The sequence below is a fragment of the Lathyrus oleraceus genome, chromosome 7, assembly GCF_024323335.1.
Source record: "Lathyrus oleraceus cultivar Zhongwan6 chromosome 7, CAAS_Psat_ZW6_1.0, whole genome shotgun sequence".
NCBI classification, from domain to species: Eukaryota; Viridiplantae; Streptophyta; class Magnoliopsida; order Fabales; family Fabaceae; genus Lathyrus; species Lathyrus oleraceus.
In genome coordinates this window covers 349815880-349824235 of record NC_066585.1, presented here as the reverse complement: position 1 = coordinate 349824235, position 8356 = coordinate 349815880, and the positions used below count along the sequence as shown (strand labels likewise).

At 37.8% G+C, this 8356-nt stretch overlaps 1 pseudogene; it reads left to right on the top strand.

Moving 5' to 3' along the window:
* The first annotated feature begins 1884 nt into the window (after positions 1 to 1884).
* On the top strand, positions 1885 to 7364 carry LOC127103779 (uncharacterized; annotated as a pseudogene).
* The last annotated feature ends 992 nt before the right edge of the window (positions 7365 to 8356 follow it).

The following is an 8356-nucleotide window of genomic DNA, read 5'->3' as shown; positions in this document are numbered from 1 at the left end:
TTTTTGTGCATAGGATAGTCTCTTCATCTTCTCTCCATTTTTTTAATTTCATAATCTCTCCCTCCATTTTCAAAATCTTCTTTGTGTGAACTACTTTTGTTCTAAACTTTGACCACTTTTTCAAAAAGATAGAAACTTTGGCCTTATGCCATTGCATTTTCAAATTTCTTTTCTTAAATCAAACTTGTAAATAAACTTAACTATGCCCGATTTAAAATTTCAAAAAAAAGCCAAAAAGAATTAACTCATTCAAATCATTTTAGGCATTTTGTGCCTTTCAAACTTAAATTTTATTAAAATCAACATATCCACTTTGAAATTTATATCATGAACTACGAGGTTTTGATCCCTCATTTTTATGTTGGTATGTAGGCACAAGATCGAAGGTCTTGTCAAACACAAAAACATAATTAATGAATTCTTTTCCCATCCCCCCATTCTATTTGTTTGTAAACATCACTTTATACCAAATACATATGCACATAAAAAGGGCTCCTTAGGAGTACCTAGGATACTTTGGGTGCTAACACTTTCCCTCTGTGTAACCACCCCCCTTACCTGTGATCTCTGACTTTTATTAGTTTTTATTTGGAAACTTCTTACTTCTTGGGTTTTGTTCGTACTTTTTCCCTTTTCCCTTGGAAACAATAAAAGCGCGGTGGCGACTCTTGTTAATTGATCTCTAGCTTGTCAATAGCTTGATGATCATGAATTTCCCGTTACAGCCCTTAAATCTATGATGTTGCATGCCATTTCATCACATTATGAAAATGATTCAGCATATGCATTCCTTTGGGAACACAACAACCTTTTTGCATGCATTCACGCATCATCATTGCATTCCATTAAACCAAATCTGGAAACCCACTATTGTTTTGCCTTTGTCCAGAACCTACAACTATCAAGCTGACTTTCCGGTATCCGTACAACGTGCGCAGTAATTAGAAACTACTCATGGACCAGTTGGAGCATAACCAAGTTGTTATGAGGGAGGATATGACCACTATGAGGGCCTAAATGGGTCAACTTATGGAAGTTGTGCAAGTTATAGTTAGAGGCCAGGAAGAAATGCGACAGTCTAATATGAGAGCCATTGTTGCTAATCCTACTGTTGTGACAATGCCAATGAATCCACTAGGGGGAACCACTGCACCTATTGTGGCTCAACCACCACCTGAAAGAGGACCTGCGTATCAAAATGTTGCTCAAACGTTCAACATCCCTGTCAGTGGAAGGGCTCAACCTGAGATTGACGATCATCAAGATGCTTTCTTCACTACAAGTGTTGACTCAATTTATGACGCCTTTGGACCATCAAATGCTGAGATAGAGATAAGGTTCCTTATTATGGAAGACATGATGAAAGCTCTCCAAGGACTTGATGCCTTTGGGTTGGATGTTGTACACATGTGCCTAGTGCCTGGTGTAAAGATTTTGACTAAGTTTAAAGTCCATGTCTTTGAAAAATACAAAGGGGTTACCTGTCCAAAGACCCACATCTGAGCTTTTTGTAGAAAGATGGCTGCTCATTCCGATGATGAAATTTTTTTAATGCATTTTTTACAAGATAGCCTCAGTGGGGCCTCACTTGAATGGTATATGTAGTTGGAATGCATGCATATAAAAACTTGGAGGGAACTAGCTGAAGCTTTCCTGAAGAATTATTAGTATAATTCCGATATGGCTCCGAACAGGACTCAACTCCAGAGCCTCTCTCAAAAATCGGATGAATCGTTTAAGGAATACACCTAACGGTGGAGAGACTTGGCTGCCAGGGTTCAACCTCCTCTTCTGGAAAAGGAAATGATAGACATGATCATGAGAACTCTTTAGGGGCCTTATCTTGACAGGATGGTTGGAAGCGCCTCCTTAAGTTTCCCAGACATGGTCATTGTTGGTGAGAAAATTGAGAATTGCTTAAAGATCGGCAAAATCCAGGATACAAGAACTATGGCTAGTGGAGCAAAGAAATCCTATTTCGGATTCCCGAAAAAGAAGAAAGTGGATACCAATGCTACAACAATAGCCAAATGGGAAAATACAGCCTACCAAATGTCATACTATCTGGTAGAAGCAATAACACCTAACCTATATCAACAACATACATATTTTATTCCCACCGGTCCTTCACCAATGCAGTATTAGCAACCCTATGGTCCTTAACAACCTTATTCTCTTCAACAACCCTTTTCTCCTCAACAACAGAAATACCATCAGCAAGGTAGACAGGGACCAAGAAGGCCTTAAAGATGGTTTGACCCAACTCCCATGTCGTATGGTCATTTGCTTGCTCACTTTCTCAAGGTCTTATTGGTTCAGTTAAGGGAAGATAAGGCTCCTCCAACACCTATTCCTCCAGGGTATGATATGAACGTCAGTTGTGAGTACCACTCTGGAACGCTGGGACACACGATCGAAAATTGTAATGTCTTCAAGCACAAAGTACAAGACTTAATCGATTAAAAGGCTATCTCGTTCACACCAAACAGTTCAAACGTATGGAACAATCATATGCCTTCACAAGCAAGCACAATTGCAGTGTCATAACTAGTATATTTGAAAGCAGTGGGAAATATGGAAAAGTTGTATCTGTGGGACTGTACCATTAATATATGAAAGCATAAAGACCCTAACCTATGGGAGGATAAGGCTAGTCATGCCAACAATCATTAGTCTGTTCAATCATGTTCATATGTAGCTTTCTTGTTTATAATTTATAATACTCATTTGTAAAAAACTCGTTTGTTTTTTATTGATTTTAACATTGAAATGAATATGCATGTTTTGAATCCATCCATTCGTATCCACTAATATTTTTAATCGATATCAAACTTTTATTTAAGAGAAATCAAAGGGAGAATGATGAAATTGAAAAACACGAAACCACTGCACATATGCTTTTGAATAAAACCTTGTTGAAGATATAAAGCATTGTTTCAAATCCCTAAACACTGGAGTTATAAGAAAGATAATCCCTAGTCAACCCCTTTCGAGCCAAGGAGTAGGAGTTTCTTTCTGTATATAAAACCCTCAATCTTAACCCGGGGCATGGTAAACTTCAGTCAGTTTGACCAACGTTCAAATTTTAAAAGACAAAAATAGAGTGTACTCTCTGAGGATCAACCACATCTTATTCCCCATGAGAGGTCGAGAATCATAACTCACGACGGTTGTCCCTCACCAACAAAAAGGAACGGAGCAGTCACTGTAACAACCCAATTTTAGTAATTATTTCTTATATTATTATTACTATACTTTATTTTATTTATTTGGAGTGTTAATTAATTAATTGGTTGTTAGGTAGTATAATAATCGATTATATTAATTAATTTGGTGTGTTAATTAATTATTTAGTTGATATGAGATATAATGAATAATTGAATTAATTAACTTAGTGTGTATATTGTGTTGGTTTAAATTATTTTGAATTAAATAGAGATATTTAAATATTAGGTCTTATTGGGCCTATTAATTGAATTAGAGGTATCATTCCTTAAGCCCAAATAGAATACTAGTATATAAGAGGTGAGGAGAGTGAGAATTAGGATTCATTTGATCATTTGACAATAATAGAGAAAGAGAAGAGGAAAAGTAAGGAGAAGAGGGGAAGAACAAGAGAGAAGCTAGGGTTTCCAGAAAATTGAAGAGGTAAGGGGGAGAATCCTTATTATTATGGGTTAGTATGATTGGGGCAATGGGTAGAAGTATGTTTAGGTTAAAATCCCAAATTTGCATGATTTTGGAATTGTTAGGTTTTGATGAGTATTATCGAATTGTGGTGATTTGATTGTGTTAAAACTGTAAATTAATGTTAGATACTTAGAGTATTGTATGAGTTATAATTTTCTGAACGTTTGGCTTTTTATGGAATCGAAATCGGAGGTCCGAAAGTCCTCCAACAAAGAAAAACGCAGAAAATTCTGCATTCTGTTTTACGTTAACCGGTTACCCACTGAGCATTAACCGATTACTTGCTTAAAAATCTGTTAATTCTGTTTTATGTTAACCGGTTACCCACCGAGCGTTAACCGGTTACTTGCTTGAAAATCTGCGCAGGAAGTTGAGTCTGTTTTACATTAACCGGTTACCCACCGAGCGTTAACCGGTTACTTGCTCTGTTTTATGTTAACCGATTACCCACCGAACGTTAACCGGTTACCACTGTTGAAAAATGAAAAATTGAGATTTTAAAAGTTGTATTCATTTGCAATGAGATCTAGTGTGCGTAGTTGATAATTAGCCTATATTTGTGAATGATATATTGTTACGAATGTGTATATGTACCATTGGTGGATAATTCATAGAGTTGAATTATGGTGATATGTGGAATGTTAAGATGGTAGACACGATCTTAATTGCATATGTGTTGGTATTTGTACATTCATTCATGGCATGGTCGGCTTCATGGTGGAAGCGGTGAAACTGTGGGTTCACATGGTAGCATACGTTGATCCTTAATTGGAAATAGGCGTAGTATATGTAGCATACGTTGATCCTTAATTGGAAATATGCATAGTAGATGTAGCATACGTTGATCCTTGAGTGGAAATAGGCGTAGTAGACGTTGATCCTTAATTGGAAGTAGACGTGGCGGCTTTGATCTTGTCCGGATCGGAAGCGTGGTTTGGATTCTAGATATTGAATCGGAAAGAGGTGAAACGTTGGGTTCACATTGCGGTACCATATGCATAGAGTCACATGTCTTGCATTGAGTCACATTAGAGTTATGTGATAATGGAGTGTATGCATTATTGTGATTGTGATGTGTGTATGAGATATGGTAATTGAATTGATGATGTTTGGATACATAACTTGGCAAAGTATGTGATTAGGTGATAATTGTAGTTATGTGTATTTTTGGGAATATAATATTGGATTTGAATGTTATACTCCTTGAGTTTTATGTGTGCTTGAAACATGTGAAATAAATGTTGGTTAATATTATTTACATGGTTATATGAAGTGTGATGAATTCCTTTAATTGTTGATTTAGTCATTGTGCTTATTATACTTCTTCATAATGATTTGAATTCTCACCCTTCTATTGGAATGGTGCTTTACACGACATCGTGCAGATACTCCAGAGTAGTATTGCTGAAGTAAGTGGACGGTAGCTCGCTCGAGATTAGCCGGAGAGTTTCCATATTTTAGTTTGAAGACTAGGTAATGAGTCAATGCTCTGGTCATGTAACACGGGGTAGATTAGTAGTATTGAACTCATATCTGATTTGGATACGTATTATGTTATTACTTGTGAACATGTTTAATTGAAGAGATTATTGAGAGATGATCATGGTATGGGACATGGATCATTTTATGAAATACATGAGTATTCATTATTTTCCGCTGCGAACGCATATGCTTGAATATTCATGATAAGAGAAATGTGTTATTTTAAATGACCAGGTGTATTGTATATTGATGATGAATGATGTTTGGTTTTTGAAAGCTTTTAGTTTTTGAAAACATCGATGTGACGCCCTTTTGTTTATATGCGTGCTTATTTACTCTGATTATATGTTAAGTATTTTGGGGTAGAAAAAGGGGTGTTACATTAGTGGTATCAGAGCATGGTCGACCAGTTGGTCAATAGTCGTTAGGGTTTTCAATCCCGTTGTATTTTATTTGTGTATCTGACACGATCGATACTGTTTGTCTGGTTGTTTGGGCTGTTTAGGACAATGGTGGCAGGCAGGAATGACGATACAATTGCTGAGGCGCTGAGGATGTTGGCTGAATCCATTGGTCAGATCCCTCAAGCGAATGCTGGTAACCGAAATGGAGATGATGATGAGTTCCGTGCTTTGGGGAGATTCCAGCGGAACAATCCTCCTGTCTTTGAGGGTGAGCATGAACCTGATAAAGCTCAAGCTTGGCTGAAGGCAATTGAGAAGATCTTCAGAGTCATGAACTGTACTGATGCTCAGAAAGTGCAGTTTGGTACTCATATGCTTGAGAAGGAAGCTGAAGATTGGTGGAATAACACTCTTCAGAGGTTTGAACAAGACAACATTGAGGTTACTTGGGCTCTTTTCCGTGATGTCTTCTTGGAGAACTATTTTCCGGAAGATTGTCGTGGGAAGAAAGAGGTGGAGTTCCTTGAATTGAAGCAAGGAAATGGTACGGTTGTGGAATATGCTGCTAGATTTCAGGAGCTTATCAAGTATTGTCCTCATTACAATACTGCTAATGCTGATAGATCTAAATGTTTGAAGTTTGTGAATGGCTTGAGACATGATATCAAGAAGGCCATTGGTTATCAACAAATTACTCGTTTTGTGGAGTTCGTTAACAAGAGTCGGATTTATGATGAGGATAGTAGGGAAAGTGCTTCTTTCTACAAGAGTTTGAAGGGGAAAAACCAAGATCGTGGGAAACCGTATGATGACAAGAGGAGACAATCTGGTTTTGGCAAGAAGCCAAGTGGGAGAGGATCTTCTACTCCACTTAAGTGTTTCAAATGTGGCGTTGAAGGTCATCGTGCTGTTGATTGTAGTAAGGATTCTGTGACGTGTTTCAATTGTGGCAAGAGTGGTCACAGAGCAAACAATTGTGGAGTTGGTTCGAGCGTGACTTGTTTCAATTATGGTGAGAAAGGTCACATTAGTACCAAATGTGATAAGCCAAAGAAGGAGCAAGCGAAGGGAAAGGTGTTTGCATTGTCTGGTGCGAAGGCCACTACCGATGATAGACTCATCCAATGTACGTGCTTTATTAATGGTACACCTTTGATTTCTATTATTGATACCGGTGCAACACATTCTTTCATTTCTTTGGATTGTGCTAAGAGATTGAATCTTATATTATCTGATATGCGTAGAAGTATGGTTATTGATACACCTGCTATGGGTTCTGTTTCTACTTCCTATGTGTGTTTGAATTGTCCGTTGAGTATCTTTGGTAGGGATTTTGGAATTGATTTAGTTTGTCTTCCTTTGGAGCAACTTGATGTGATTTTGGGTATGAATTGGTTAGAATTTAATCGGGTGTATATCAACTGTTTCGAGAAGACGGTTATTTTTCCTGAGGTTGGAGCTAAGGAAGATTGATTTGTGTCTGCTAAGCAAGTGGATGAATCGGTGCAAGGTGGCGCCGAGTTGTTTATGTTGTTGGCAAATTTGGATATTCGTGAGAAGAGTACGATTGAAGAATTGCCAATAGTTTGTGAGTTTGCGAAGGTATTTCCTGAAGATATAAGTGATTTACCGCCGGAACGTGAGGTTGAGTTTTCGATTGATTTAGTTCCTGGAACTAGTCCTGTATCAGTGGCTCCCTATCGAATGTCTGCTTCTGAGTTGAAAGAGTTGAAGAGTCAACTTGAAGACTTGCTCGAGAAGAGGTTTATTCGTCCTAGTGTGTCGCCGTGGGGTGCACCTGTTCTGTCGGTCAAGAAGAAAGAAGGTTCTATGAGATTATGTGTTGACTATAGACAACTGAATAATGTGACGATTAAGAACAAGTATCCACTTCCGAGGATTTACGATCTGATGGATCAGCTGGTTGGAGCTTGCGTGTTTAGCAAAATTGATTTGAGGTCTGGGTATCATCAGATTCGTGTAAAGGCTAAGGATATTCAAAAGACTGCTTTTCGAACAAGTTATGGTCACTACGAGTACTCCGTGATATCTTTTGGTGTGACTAATGCACCTGGTGTATTTATGGAGTATATGAATAGAATTTTTCATGATTATCTGGATAAGTTTGTTGTTGTGTTCATCGATGATATATTGATTTATTCTAAGAGTGAAGAGAATCATGCAGAGCATTTGAAGGTTGTGTTATCGGTGTTGAAAGAGAAGAAGTTGTTTGCTAAACTCTCTAAATGTGAGTTTTGGTTGAGCGAAGTAAGTTTTCTTGGACATGTGATTTCGAGTGGTGGTATTTCTGTGAATCCTATGAAGGTTGAAGCTGTATCTCAATGGGAAGTTCCTAAGTCTGCTGCTGAGATTAGAAGTTTCCTTGGTTTGGCTGGTTATTATAGGAAGTTCATTGAAGGATTTTCTAAGTTGTCGTTACCATTGACGCAGTTGACTAGGAAAGGTCAAGCTTTCATTTGGACTTCGTAGTGTGTAGTGAATTTTCAAGAGCTTAAGAGAAGATTGACTGCCGCTCCTATTTTGATTTTACCGGATCCGTTAGAAACTTTCGTTGTGTATTATGATGCTTCTTTGTTGGGTTTAGGAGGTGTTCTGATGCAAAAAGGGCAAGTGGTAGCTTATGCTTCAAGGCAACTTAAAGTTCATGAGAGGAATTATCCGACGCATGATTTAAAGTTGGCCGCCATTGTGTTTGTGTTGAAGCTTTGGAGACATTATTTGTTTGGATCGAGGTTTGATGTGTTTAGTGATCACAAGAG